Raw genomic sequence first — 15155 nt, 5'->3', positions numbered from 1 at the left:
CAACAATTCTACCTTATAGATTCACTAAACTCACTAATCCGATCCGTGGTTGAGTCTTGCTGGGCAACCGATTCACTAAAGAGTCCCCATGCATATGATCTGATCGGACACATGCCCACAAGTGATCCCATGGATCAATGCATTGCGATTCAGACGCATGCGCAGACCATCCCTTCTGCCTGGAGATGTGATCTGCGCATGCGCTTGCTCTCTGTACAAGCTTGAGGTCAAAACAGAAGGTGGGGTGGCTGCACTCACTGGCCCCTGAGAATCATTTCAAGGGAACAGAACATGCTTTGCAGCCAGACTGGAACAACTGAGCAGAACATGCCGTAGTGCAGCAACGCTTTAAACCCGCAGGTTAAAAATACAGGCTTGCAGAGAGACAGGATGGCAGAGAGCAGGGCGCTTTTTGCACAAGGGAGATTTTTTTTATTTTGATGGTTTCAGGGCTGCAGGGCTGGAATTTCAGGGCGGCAGAGAGCAGGACAGTCGGCAAGGACATGAGTGACTGGTCCTCGGCAGTCGCTTCTTTTTGGATCAGCCAGCTCAATCTGTGGTTCTTTGTTGGTATAGTGCAGGGGTAGGGAACTCTGGTCCTCGAGAACCATATTCAAGTCAGGTTTTCAGGATTTCCCCAATGAATAAGCATTGAAAGCAGTGCAAGCAAATAGATCTCATGCATATTCATTGGGGAAATCCTGAAAACCAGACTGGCATACAGCTCTCGAGGACCGGAGTTCCCTACCCCTGGTATAGTGAATCGCCTTCCTACTTTGCATGCCATTTCCCCTCATTCGCATGTGCAGATCGGATTGGTTGCCAATTGAGTCAGAGAAGGCTCACAAAGCTTAGTGAATATAGCCCTATTATTAAGCCACATTACTAGAACCCATTCTGTTTTCAACTCTGCAATCACTATTTTAGATTTATTAAAAATTAGAACAGAAACACCTATTTCTCTATTTAAAAATCAAATACAAAAAAAAATCTAAGAAAGTACTCAAAGACCAGCCAAAGGTCCCTCCTCAATGCTCCTTCTACAATTAGAGTGAAAAAAATTCCCAAAACTTAGGGTACAGTCTTTCAGCCCTCTTTACCCCATTCCCAGGGCGAGTGTCAAACTTGTATGTCCTCCAACTCTCTAAAGTCTAAAAAGGCCCAAAACACCTTTCAAATAGCAATTCTCTCCATAAAAAAATATGCAAGTTAGTATGCAAAATAGGTCTTCATTCAGCAGTAGAAATTACTCTGTCAATTCTAAGAGCAAGATTCTCAAAGCTTCACCATAAAATACGATGGGCTGCTACCGAAGTCGTTATTGTAACAATTTTAAAAAGGCAAGTCAGTCTCAAAAGACCCCGCATGCAAATGAGGTTCGCAGATGTTCACATAGGCTTGCTAAATTTACTTGAGACGAGTTGCTGGTGGTAGAAATCAGCACATGCGCAAAATACACCCGCATATTATGAAAAACAAGCAACCCACCAAACCAAATTGAAGATCAGCAGGAGAGATGCCCAGTTTAAACTATTTACAATTATCTACAATTGTTCAGAATTATTTGTTGGATGGTTAATTATGTACTGACTTTGGAGGTTTTTATGATCAATGATAGCTCCTGATTATAGATATAAGAACATAAAAACATAAGAAGTTGCCTCCGCTGAGGCAGACCAGAGGTCCATCTCGCCCAGCGGTCTGCTCCCACGGCGGCCCATTGCCTGAGCAATGGTCCCAGACTATCCCTATAACCTACCGCTACTCCTATCTGTACCCCTCAATTCCTTTGTCCTCTAGGAACCTATCCAAACCTTCTTTGAAGCCTTGTAACGTGCTCCGGCCTATCACAGCCTCCGGAAGCGCATTCCATGTGTCCACCACCCTCTGGGTGAAAAAGAACTTTCTGGCACTTGTTTTAAACCTGTCCCCTTTTAATTTCTCCGAGTGCCCCCTTGTACTTGTGGTTCCCCATAATCTGAAAAATCTGTCCCTGTCTACCCTTTCTATACCCTTCAGGATCTTGAAGGTTTCTATCATGTCTCCTCTAAGTCTCCGCTTTTCCAGGGAGAACAGCCCCAGCTTTTTCAGTCTGTCAGTATATGAGAGGTTTTCCATACCCTTTATCAGCTTAGTTGCTCTTCTCTGGACTCCCTCAAGTACCGCCATGTCCTTCTTGAGGTACGGTGACCAGGACTGGACACAGTATTCCAGATGCGGGCACACCATTGCACAATACAGTGGCAGGATGACTTCCTTCGTCCTGGTCGTGATACCCTTCTTAATGATACCCAACATTTTGTTTGCTTTTCTTGAGGCTGTGGCGCACTGCGCCGACGCCTTCAAGGTTGTGTCTACCATCACTCCCAGGTCTCTTTCAAGGTTACTTACCCCTAGCAGTGATCCTCCCATTTTGTAGCTGAACATCGGGTTCTTTTTCCCTACATGCATGACCTTGCATTTCCCTACGTTAAAGTTCATTTGCCATTTTTTGGCCCATTCTTCTAGCGTCGTTAGGTCCCTTTGGAGATCTTCGCAGTCTTCCATGTTTTCAACCCTGCGGTAGAGTTTGGTGTCATCCGCAAATTTAATAACTTCGCAATTTGTTCCCGCCTCCAGGTCATTAATAAATATATTGAACAGGAGCGGTCCCAGCACCGACCCCTGCGGAACTCCGCTCGTGACCCCATGCCAGTCTGAGTAATGGCCCTTTACTCCAACCCTGATGAGAAGATGGGAGAAGGGGGCTGGGGAAAAATGGGTTTGGAGCTGGGGCTGAAAATAGGGGACATGTGAGGGAAGGAGATTTTACTAGCGCATGTTAATGTAAAGGGCTTAAACACCAGTTCTTTATAATCCGCTTTTGTCAAAGACAGAGGCCAAAAAATATACCTAATAAAATGAACAAACACCAAGTATTATTTCAGAAATACACACTTATATGTAGAAATATATGCATAAATGCCAAATTTTCCAGTAGTTGTTCCCTGTCCCTGGAAGGTTTACAGTCTAACACCGCCTTTTACAAAGCCGCAATAAAGGATTTTACCACGGACCAGTGAGATAAATGCTCTGACACTCATAGGAATCGTATGAGTGTCGGAGTATTTACCTCACCAGCCCACGGTAGAAACTTCTACCGCTGCTTTGTAAAAGGAGCCCTAAATTTGTACCCAAGGCAGCGGAGGGTTAAGTGACTTGCCCATGATCAGAAGAGTCATCAGGGATATGAATCCTAAGTTTCCTTCAGGCAAAAACAACCCCCCCCCCAAAAAAAAAAAAAAAAAAATTAAGCATAAGAAGTGTGTAGATTTTTAGATTTAAGAAGTAGATACACAACAGGAGAAGGGGGAATAGGGAGGGGGGCTGCCTGGAGCTGTTTATACCTGCACTTTGCTGTTCTGGGGTTGATTGGGGTTTGTTTTCTTGCTGGTCTCTTTTTCTCATTTCCCCCCCCCCCCTCTTTGGGGGGGTCTGTCATTGTTTCCTGTTGGGGGAGGTGAAGGGGTTTTGAGACGCAAAAATTGAAACGGATGACAAGCACTGTTTGTATTTTGTTATTTACTGTTGTTTTTGTGTGTTGTCCTCAATAAAAACTTTTTGAAATAAAGGGAGGGATATGGAAGGGAGGGGGTGGGTTGGGAGGGGGAGAAAATGAAAATGTTGTTTGTTAAACCTCTTATTGGATGCATTGAGGGCTAGATTCACAAAGCAAACCGATCATGTACCAATCGGTTTGTGACCCCTTTACTATCAAATTTCCATTCGGCCTGATTCACTTACCTCTCCTGCGATCCACTTCGAATCTGTGCATGCAAATGAGGTGAAATGCATGCAAATTGGACAGCGACCCAATTCACTACCCAAAATTTTGAATCCGACTGGGCTGGCCGCTTAACCCAAGAAGCGACTGCTGGAGACCAGTTGAAAATGTCTTTTTGACTCTCCAGCTCCATAGAAGCCCTGCTCTGCCATGTGTCTCCTGCCTGCTTGCCCCAATCTTCCAGCCCTGCTTTCTGCCCTGAGCTCCTAATCTCTGCCGCCTTCCCTGCAGTGTGAGCCCGCAGGTTTAAAGCGGGGCTGCACTACAGGGAAGGCAGCAGAGAGCAAGATTACCTGGAAGGGGGGAGCAGGGGAGCCAGCCCGCACGAATGGGCCACCGCACCTGACCCATGGTCGGGCCGGGCCGGCCAGAGTCACCCCCCTCTATCCCCGTACCTTTAAAAATGTTGGGAGCAGGATGGGTGCCCGGTCCCTCCTGCTCCACAGGCCGACTAACCCCCCTGGCCGGGCCGGATCCAGCATGGCCCACCCCCCGACACCAAAGGGGAGCAGGAGGGGTGCCCGGTCCCTCCTGCTCTTAGGCCTCCCACCCTCCCAGCCCACCCCTGGTTGGCCCAGGCGGTCAGGCCCAGCCCACCTACACCGGCACCTTTACAATTGTTGGGAGCAGGAGGGGTGCCTGGTTCCTCCTGCTCCTTCGAGGCAGGCTCCCATCTTCTGGAGCAGGAGGGGTACCCGGAACCTCCTCCTGCTCCTACACCGATTAAAATTTTTAGGGGGAGGAAAGTCCTCCTCCTCCTGGTCTCTGACCAGTTGCCGCCCCAATAGCGGCCTTAGGCCCTGCCCCGGCGCATCATCTGATGCACGGGGAGAGGCCTAAGGCACTGATTGGCTGAGGCGCCACAGGCTCCTCCCTTTGGAGGGGCCGGGGCACCTCAGCCAATCAGGGACTTCCTTAGGGAGGAGTCTAGGGAAGTCCTTGATTGGCCAAAAATAAGAGGTGCCTCAATATTTAAGAGATGAAAATGATAATTTAAAAAGTTTTCTTTTTAAAGATGCTTTTAATCTTTAATTGTAAAATAGTTATCCTCCAGGCTTATACTATTCCCTCCCTAATGTTTTTAAATTTTACTTATAGCCCATGATTTTAACCCCCGGGTTAAAACCACAGGCTCGCAGTGCGGGGAAGGGCAGGAGAGTCAGGGGCGGCAGGAGAGATTCGCGACAAGAGCAGGGCAGTGAATTGGGGCGGCAGGCAGGAGAGATTCGGGGCAGAGCACGAGTTCGGGGCAGGCAGGAGACAGCAGGAGATCGGGGCTAGGACAGAGCAGCAGATTGGAGCAGAGAAGCAGGGCAGAGAGCGGGGCGGCAGAAGGCAGGGCAGTAGGAACAGACCTCAGTGACTGGTCATCAGCAGTCGCTTCTTGGGTTGATCGGCTAGCTCAGTCGATTTGCTAGATTTCTGTAGTGAATCGTGTCCCTGCCTACTTTGCATAGCATTCTCATTTGCATGCACGGATCGAAATCGGAGGAGAGTTAAGTGAATCAGGCCGGAGTAAAATCGGGTCACAAAAGGGGTCGCAAACCAATCGGTACACGATCGGTTTGCTTAGTGAATCTAGCCCTTTGTCCGGGTCTTGAAAAGCTGTTGAAATCAGGGCCAAATCAAGTGTATCTATGCATGTGCGGATGCGATAGTGGTGATGCCACACATGCACATGATGTCATCACGTCACAGCACTGAAGACCCGTCTCTTCAACGCCACCTAAGTTTTTCCCCCTCTACCAATTGTAACCCCCCGAAAGCCCATCCTCTACATTTTCCCTTCCCCTTTTGACGTATATTGCTATAATCCTCTCTTATTCTCATTGTAAATATCTTCCTGTAAACAGCGCTGATCTCTTGTATCTTGTTCACATTGTAATATCCTGTATCTTATTGTAAATATCTTCCATTATCGTACTCACATTGTAATATCCTGTATCTTATTCACATTGTAATTATCTTCCTGTAAACAGCTTTGATCTCTTGTACCTTGTTCTGAACCCTTCGTTCTGTAACTTCAAGTTTCAAGTTTAATAATTTTTTGATTAATCGCTTAATCGTGTTTCTAAGCGATGAACAATTTAAAATTACAATATTTGGGAAACAATACAATACAAAACTAAATATGACGACATAGGAGGTTAATAGAGTAATTAAACAAACTCATAAACACAAGGAAAGAAGGGAGTTGAAATACAAAATCATTATAGAAAAATAGAACAATAAGGGAAAAGTACAAAAGGGAAGCAAATAAAAGCCATAATATGATACAATAAAAATGATTTGACCTACGAACTGTTTAGTTAATTATCAAAGGCATCTCTAAAGAGAAATGTTTTTAAATTACTTTTGAATTTCTCCAGATTGCGCTCTTCCCTTAAGTAAATGGGAAGGGCGTTCCAAGTTTGAGGTGCGGTAACAGAGAAAATAAATTGCCGTCTTGTATTAATAACCTTGAGAGACGGAATTGTTAGTAAATTCTGTTCATTGGATCTCAAAACATCTCGCCTCATATTGCTAACTCCTGTATTCTCATTGACTGTATCTTCTTGCAAGCTGCCCCATTCAGATGTTCCCTGTTCCAATCCAATGTATCTTAGATCAGTGTTTTTCAACCTTTTTTGGGCAAAGGCACACTTGTTTCATGAAAAAAATCACGAGGCACACCACCATTAGAAAATGTTAAAAAATTTAACTCTGTGCCTATATTGACTATATATAAAGTAATTCACTTGAGTGCCACCGCCGCCATCGGGAACAGGCCGGCGCCAAGTTCTCCCTGCTTCTCTTCCCCGCGGGGCCGACCAACTCTCGCCACCCGTCGTCAATTCTAACGTCGGAGAGGACGTTCTAGGCCAGCCAGGCAGCGATTGGCTGGCCCAGAACGTCCTCTCCGACGTCAGAATTGACGCGAGTGGCGAGAGTTGGCCGGCCCCACAGGGAAAAGCAGGGAGAACTTGGCGCCGGCCTGTTCCCGATGGCGGCGGTGGCACTCAAGTGGCTAAAGAGCCGCAGTTTGCCAGCCTAGGGACAACACTGGAGGGTGGCCAGCTGTGCACCCCCTTGGGACGTAAACCCGGAGTGGAGCAGACCCCCTCCCACCCTGGTATGCCACTATCTGTACCTCACTCCCTCCCTATGACCAAAAATTCTCCTTTCTTCTATTCCCCGTGTACACAACCATCTCTTTCCCTCCCTTCCTCTCTCCAAAGTCCATGCCTTCTGTGTCCAAACACTCATTCCCTCCCCCACCTCAGCATCTCTTTCCCTCCCTTCCTCTCTCCCAAGTCCATTTCTTCTGTGTCCAAAAACGCATTCCCTCCCCCACCTCAGCATCTCTTTCCCTCCCTTCCTCTCTCCCAAGTCCATGCCTTCTGTGTCCAAAAACCCATTCCCTCCCCCACCTCAGCATCTCTTTCCCTCCCTTCCTCTCTCCCAAGTTCATGCCTTGTGTCCAAAACGCACTCCCTCCCCCTTTTGTGTTCCGTGTTTGCCTCCCAGCCCATCTTTGCAACTTTCTCAGCAAAACGAAGCTCAAGCCGCGAGGCTTGTCTTCTGCTTCCTGCCTGCCCTGCCGCGCACAAATAGCCGAACGGAAGTATTCTCCGACGTCAGCGCTGACGTCGGAGGGCAGGCTTTGCTTAAGCCCTCCCTCCAACGTCAGCGCTGACATCGGGGAACGCTTGCGATCGGCTATATGTTAGCTGCAGGGCAGGCAGGAACAGAAGACGAGCCTCGCGGCTCGAGATGTATTGAACTCCGCGGGTCCCCCGTCCAGCTCTCTCCTGTCCACGTGGGGCGGACCGCCCCTCTCCCTAGACTGTGGCCTAGGACCCTGGGGGAGCCCGGGCCCCCTGTCAGTTCCGGGCCCCTGAATGCAGGACTGGTGGTACTGCCCTGATGGCGGCCCTGACCGTACGGCACACCAGGCAACATCTCGCAGCACACTAGTGTGCCGCGGAACAGCGGTTGAAAAACACTGTCTTAGATATTTTGTTCCAAAGCTTATGTATCTCAGATTCCTGGTTCCAAAGCTTGTATCTTATATCTTGTTCTAAACATATACATAGTAACATAGTAGATGGCGGCAGATAAAGACCCAAATGGTCCATCCAGTCTGCCCAACCTGATTCAATTTAAATTTTTAATTTTTTCTTCCTATGTATCTTGTTGTAAACATATGATCCTGCTGTAAACACTGCACTCTCTCTCGGCACGACTCTCATTGTAAACCGCTTTGAACTTAAGGTATAGCGGTATATAAGAAATAAAATTATTATTATTATTATTATTAAATGAATGGTGAAATTCCTAACCTGGTAATCTAACCCTCGCCCTCTGGTGGTTCGATCAATTTCATCTCAGGGGCTTCTGCACATTTTAGGTGCTGTGCGTCTTCCTTCTGTCACTACAAAAAAAAAAAAATGAAACCTAAGGCAAAGGGCATAAAGAAAAGGAAATAGAAAAAACGGTGGCAATCAGCTGCTTGCAGTGATGGATCGCTTATGAAAAGTTACAAGACTGGCAAACCTAAACACTGTATAATAGAGCGACCCTGCTTCTTCTGGAACGCCTGCGCGTTTCATGTTCTACGTGGGAATCTCCACCTACACAGCAAGTCCGCTGCTCCGCCCACGGCATTGTTTCGTTTAGGGGACGGCGAATATATTAGCATAATGAAGCCCAGCATCCTTTGCTGACTTTTCTGTGCAGAGTGATGAGAAAATTCAGCATCCTCTACGAAAATCCTTGATTTTTAAAGCGATACCGTGCTAGATTGGTATTTTCTTGTGTGGGAGATCAGTAAATCGGTGGTAGGTAAAGTCTAAGGAAACAGCTGACCCTACCTAAAAAAGGTTTCTACTGGTAAGGGATGGCAGCGGCGAGGATTAATCGGTAGCTTTGCGCAGTGGCAGTATCGTAGCCAATGAGGTTAATCCGAGGCGCGATTATTGCTAATTGAAAACTTTTCCCAATACCCCGCCGTGACGACTTGAAATATAGTCGACGCTGGCAATTTTTGACAGTCTCTACGGAGACTGATTTTTTTTTTTTGTTTAAGAAAAGCTTTAAGTATAAATTAAAAGGATCTTAGATTTATTTTGGTTTAAACATTAAGTTCTTTTAAAGTGAAAAGATCAGTAACTAGCGTATTAGATAGACTATGGTAGTAATAGGATTTATAAAACATTTGTGCCAATAAAATTCCAATCCGAATTTTAGGGTTTTTGGGGTTTTTTTAATAGAAGGCGCTACAGTTTTGTTCCGAACTCTGGCTAGGTTTGCTCTTTGGTGTCTCTAGTGTAGAAGCAGCTAACACTAAAGAACCAAAGAGGGAAACAATTGGAATTGGGATCTATGCCCCTCCATCATTTATACGTCTCTACATAAATAATGCAGCCATTGCTATCTGTCACTGTATGTATGCATTTGTATATCTGATACTTCTCTGACCGCATGAAGTATAAATTTGTGGCTGGTCTAACTGTGCTTCTTTGTCTATAGGTCGTTAAAAGGTTAATAATTATTTTATTATGGAGTGACATGCAATAAAAACCATCCAATCTCTCAGTATACAAAACTGAAATCACAGATAGGTACACAGGGATTCTTCAATGCATCTATTCCTATACAAATTTAAAAGATGACTCCCCCCAATCTTCTCCTTCCTTTCTCCAATTCGCCCGCCCCTCCTCCCACATATTCACAATTACAAGAAAAGCACTGCAACAAAAAAAATCCCTCGTCTGGGAGTACACCCTTCCCCTCACACACAAAAAAATCTTCATCTCTCTGCCTTCTCTGAGGAAAGCTCTTACTGTATAAATTCAAATATAAACAGATTTTGAGGCAAAAAAAGGTCCAGGATCTCGGTTTATATTCGAGTCACCTTCCAATGATGGTGCTTTTTTCCTCTCCTCCCCACCCCACCCGATGACCAATGCTGTTACCTCCCTGCCCTCAATGTCGGTACTGTTATCCTCCACCCCCTTCCTATGACCAGCATTGCTATCTCCCCCCTTCCCCAATATCCTCTGTAGTCCTTCATTGCCAGCAGGGCCTCCCAAGGCGGATAGGCTTCAGTGGAGATGTTAGAGTAGACTAATGATGTACCACCCACCTGGGCAGCAGCAGATGGGCAGTATTGGAGGCAAAGGATTGCATTCGATGTGACAACATCAAATTTATATTGCGCAGAAATATCTACTTCTGTATTCTGCCACAAAAATTTGATGATGTTCATCAAGTCGCTAGGACTCGAACACGGGGCGGTGGCACCTAACATATCCCAACTAAAGCCTAAGCGGATTACAAAAATCTATATATAAAATCGGATGTATGTATGTATGTGCCGCGATCACGCAAAAACGGCTTGACCGATTTGAACGAAACTTGGTATGCAGATCCCTCACTACCCGGGATGATATGTTCTGGGGGTCTCGCAGCCCACCTGCACACGTGGGCGGAGCTACAAACAGATAATCGTATTTCACCCATTCATGTCAATGGAAAAAATGTAAAGAGCTGCCAACGCAAAACCGGCTTGCCCGATTTGAACGAAACTTGGTATACAGATCCCTCACTACCTGGGGTGATATGTTATGGGGGTCTCACGGCCCACCTGCACATGTGGGCGGAGCTACAAACATAAAATCAGATTTCACCCATTCATGTCAATGGAAAAAATGTAAAAACTGCCTCTGCAAAACCGGCTTGCCCGATTTGAACGAAACTTGGTATGCGGATCCCTCACTACCCGGGATGATATGTTCTGGGGGTCTCGCGGCCCAACTGAACACGTGGGCGGAGCTACAAACATAACTTCAGATTTCACCCATTCAAGTCAATGGGAAAAATGTAAAAAGCTGTGGGACCGATTTGAACTAAACTTGGTATGCTGATCCCTTACGACCTGGGGTGATATGTTCTGGGGGTCTCGCGGCCCACCTGCACACATGGGCGGAGCTACAAACAGAAAATCAGATTTCACCCATTCATGTCAATGGAAAAAATGTAAAAAGCTGCCATTCTCACAGTAATTCACAAACGGCTTGACCCATTTGAACGAAACTTGGTATACAGATCCCTCACTACCTGGGGTGATATGTTCTGGGGGTCTCGCGGCCCTCCTGCACACGTGGGCGGAGCTACAAACAGAAAATCACATTTCACCCATTCATGTCAATGGAAAAAATGTAAAAAGCTGCCATTCTCACAGTAATTCACAAACGGCTTGACCGATTTGAACGAAACTTGGTATGCAGATCCCTCACTACCTGGGGTGATATGTTCTGGGGGTCTCGCGACCCCCCTGCACACGTGGGCGGAGCTACAAACAGAAAATAAGATTTCACCCATTCATGTCAATGGAAAAAATGTAAAAAGCTGCCATTCTCACAGTAATTCACAAACGGCTTGACCGATTTGAACGAAACTTGGTATGCAGATCCCTCACTACCTGGGGTGATATGTTCTAGGGGTCTCGCGGCCCACCTGCACACGTGGGCGGAGCTACAAACAGAAAATCAGATTTCACCCATTCAAGTCAATGGGAAAAATATAAAAAGCTGTGGGACCGATTTGAACGAAACTTGGTATGCAGATCCCTCACTAACTGGGGTGATATGTTCTGGGGGTCTCTTCATCCAAGAATTTATATGTTCTTGCTCCTGGAGGTGAAACTAAAAATGTTGTTTATAATCAAGTTTTGTGTTATTTGTATTGTATTCATTTTGTCAAATATTTCACATTATAATTTGAATATTGTACTTTTTATAAAGCTGTATAATTTCATTCACCACTATAAAGTATCTTTATTTGAATCCATTTACAATGTTATTGCTATAATTAAATACCCGTGCAACGCAGGGCCATCAGCTAGTATATACATAAAATACAATACGAAGCTGCAATGAAAAGTCTGCAGAGAAAAAGTTGAGTGCATGGAACAGGCTCGTGGAGTGGGTGGATGCTGGCTCGATTGAGTTCAAGAAAGCCCAGGATAGGATAGATTGAAATTAGGCAGACTACATGGGTCTATAAGTCTTTTCTGCCATCATGTTCTGCTTCTAATTCTAAAGATCTCGCACTCTTGCTGCATTTTATTTTGCTTTTGCCTGAAGGGAAGTCACTGATCAGATAAGAAACAAAACCAAGAAAAGTGATTTTGCAATAGTTTAGCAGCAACACAACTGAGATGAAAGTACTGTAGATTGTTAGAAATGCCATTAGGCTGAGAATCTTTAATGACAATGATCAAATACATCATGACGAGGGTGCTTCTAATTTCTTAATAACTCTGAGACTCCTTAGCCAGCCTGTCTCCCTCCCTCTGTATCAGACATGTCAAACTCTGGCCCATGGGCCAAATCTGGCCCGCGGTGTAGTAAAATTTGGGCCACCAGACATTTTCAACTTTCCACTTAAGCTGGTCCACTGGCACAAGCACCGCATCAGAAATGCCAACTTAAGCTGGCCCGTCGGTATAAGCGCTGCATCAGCAGCCTGCAAAGGATCGCTTGTCAGCCACAGTGATCCTTGCAGGCTGCTGTAGCCTCAGCAGCATGTTCAATCTGCCACGGTCCCATACGTCAGAGGAGGAGCGGGACCGTGGCAGAGGGAACCTGTTGTGGGAATCGACTGTACAACCTTTGCTGGGCATTCTCTCCCCCAGCGCTGTGATCATCTCACGCCGAGGGATCCCCACCCCCCTGCGCCCCACCATACAGGAAAATGTTAAGTGCCCCAAGAAGGGGCTCGCTTGCAATCCTTTCTGATCGGAAGGTACTGGAAAAGGAGGAGCAGAGAACACCTTGGCATGCAGCTGGCAGGTACGTTTCAGGAGACCAGGGTGTGCAAACCTCAGGATGCAGTTCCTGTGCTCTGACGGCACTTATAAAGAGGCTCCTGTGGGCGGTGTTCGGACCTAGGCAGCAGATTGCTGAAGTTTGCAGAGTGTGAAACTTGAAGGAAATGGAAAGCATGTGGAATTTGAATAATTATTATTATTAATAGCTAGGAAACTTGCTTGAATATATCCTCACTACAAACCAAAAGGAAAAAAATATATATTTATAACCCTCCTGGTGTTAGTCAGCAAGCCCGAACTAGGACCTAAAAGAGAGAGGAAAAGTTTTTTGGTTTGTTTTTATTTTTTTAATTTATTTTGTTTACATCACAGAGCTGGCATGGGGTTGGAGAGGTGGTAACCCTATTCTTCTACTAAGACTAAGGGGTCCTTTTATTAAGGAGCACATTTAGTGCATGCTAAATCGGTTAACGTACCTTAATAAAAAGACCCCTAAATATCTTAATAAAAAATTTAGCTCCTGACTTAGCTTATGTTTTAGATTTCAGCCCCTTATGTGGTTGAGTTTGACACCCCTGCTCTATATCCAGCTGCATCCCATCTGATTCCTTAAAGTACTCAGGAGGGGTGGGGGTGACAGCCAAAAGGGAAAACTAGACTGATGATGTTACAGACACAAGCTTAATCACTGAAAGTGTAAATCAGAAAAACCAGGTAGACAGCAGGAATACGTGTATAAAATTCAAAACTCACTTCAATTGACAGCAGGAATACGTGTTTGACTATGGCGGTATAAAAAAATAAAGTTACTATTAAAATTTAAAACTCACTTTGATAGAGCTCAAACTTCTTGCATAACTATTTTATCTTTTGTTATACTTAAATGTGTCAGTCTCCGTAGAGACCGTCAAAAATTGCCAGTGTCGACTATATTTCAAGTCGTCACGGCGGGGTATTGGGAAAAGTTTTCAATAAGCAATAATCGCGCCTCGGTTTAACCTCATTGGCTACGATACTGCCACTGCGCAAAGCTACCGATCGTTCCTCGCCGCTGCCATCCCTTACCAGTAGACATCTTTTTTAGTTAGGGTCAGCTGTTTCCTTGGCTTTCATCCGCCACCCAATTACTGACCTTTCCCACTGAAAAACATCGATCTACTACACTCATTCTAAAAATAAAGGGCTTTTTGGTAAAGAACGATGTATTCTCAAAATCATTCTGTTCGGGGGGAACAAAACAGCAAAGGATGCCGGACTTTGTTAGCCTAATGAATTCAACGTCACAGTGGGCGGCGCTTTAGACGTGGGTTCTGCTTAGAGTCCTGTGAGAAGTGAAGACTAGAGAGCGCGTGGCTTGCGGGCTTTGCAGCTCTTTAATTTTGCACTTACTAATCCAGCAGCGGCTCTCATATACTTTTTTTTCCTTTTGACCTTCTGATCATCATCTGGGACACTTCCTTGCACTGTGGTGGAAGGGAGTCGTGGCAGTACCCAAAATGTATACAAGCCCTTGAGATGAAATTGGCGAGTCACTAGAGGGCGTGGGTTAATCATTTTGTATAGCCTTAGTAGACCTAGTAGCGCTGTACACATTATATGCAGGTACTGTTTCTGTGTTTAGTAGGCTCACCATGTTTTATTTGTACATAGGGCAGTGGATGGTTAAGTGACTTGCCCAGGGTCACCAGGGGCTGCAGTAGGAATTGAACCCAGATCCCCAGGCAGTGGCGTAGCAAGGGTGAGAGGTGGCCGGGGTGTTGGTGGCGGCCCTCCCCCATCCGCTCCTTCCCCGCCCCCTCCTGCCGCATGCATGCCCCCCTTCCCCCATGCCTCGTTAACATTCCTGGCACGAGCAGCAACCCCAACCTGCTGTTCGCGCCAGTGTCGGCTCTTCCTCTGACATCACTTCCTAGGCGTGGGTCCAGGAAGTGAAGTCGGAGGAAGAGCCGACGCTAGCGCGGGCAGCAGGTTGGGGTTGCTGCTCACACGGGGAACGTTATAGAGTTATGGGGAAAGGGGAGGGAGACAGAAGGACAGGTGCCAGTGCTTCCACTAAGACGGCACCTGGGACCACCCTCCCTCCCCCCCCCCCCCTTTACTATGCCACTGTCACCAGGATCTCCATCAGCTGGTACCTAAGAATCTTCTCTATCTCTCTACACAGGGCATTGCAAGTTGTACAGAACTCAGCAGCAAGATTTTTATTATTTATATACCACTTATATCCTAAGTGGTTTTACATTCAGGTACTTTATCATATTTCCCCATCTGTCCCGACGGACTCAAACTCTATCTAGTGTACCTGGGGCAATGAGGGGATTAAGTGACTTGCCCAGGGTCACAAGGAGCAGCGAGGGATTTGAACCCACACCCTCAGGGTGCTGAGGCTGTAGCTTTCACCACTGTGCCACACATTCCCACAGTATCTAAATCCGATCACATCTTGCCCTATCTCCAACAATTGCACCATACCTGAATTGTTTAAAAGTAAGATGTCAAATTATTTACCATCTAGGT

General features: G+C 46.0%; 2 non-coding genes across 2 annotated transcripts; one reads left to right on the top strand and one right to left on the bottom strand.

The window, feature by feature from the left end:
• Window positions 1-8727: 8727 nt before the first annotated feature.
• LOC117356106 lies at window positions 8728-8868 on the top strand. The gene has a single exon (XR_004538547.1). It is a non-coding gene; the product is annotated as a U4 spliceosomal RNA (small nuclear RNA).
• A 4662-nt stretch (window positions 8869-13530) lies between these two features.
• Window positions 13531-13671, bottom strand: LOC117356109. Its single transcript, XR_004538549.1, has one exon. It is a non-coding gene; the product is annotated as a U4 spliceosomal RNA (small nuclear RNA).
• Window positions 13672-15155: the final 1484 nt, after the last annotated feature.

Source organism: Geotrypetes seraphini, chromosome 2 (genome assembly GCF_902459505.1).
Source record: "Geotrypetes seraphini chromosome 2, aGeoSer1.1, whole genome shotgun sequence".
NCBI lineage: Eukaryota > Metazoa > Chordata > Amphibia > Gymnophiona > Dermophiidae > Geotrypetes > Geotrypetes seraphini.
Note: the sequence above shows the minus strand (reverse complement) of the source record. Positions and strands in the feature narration are given on the sequence as shown.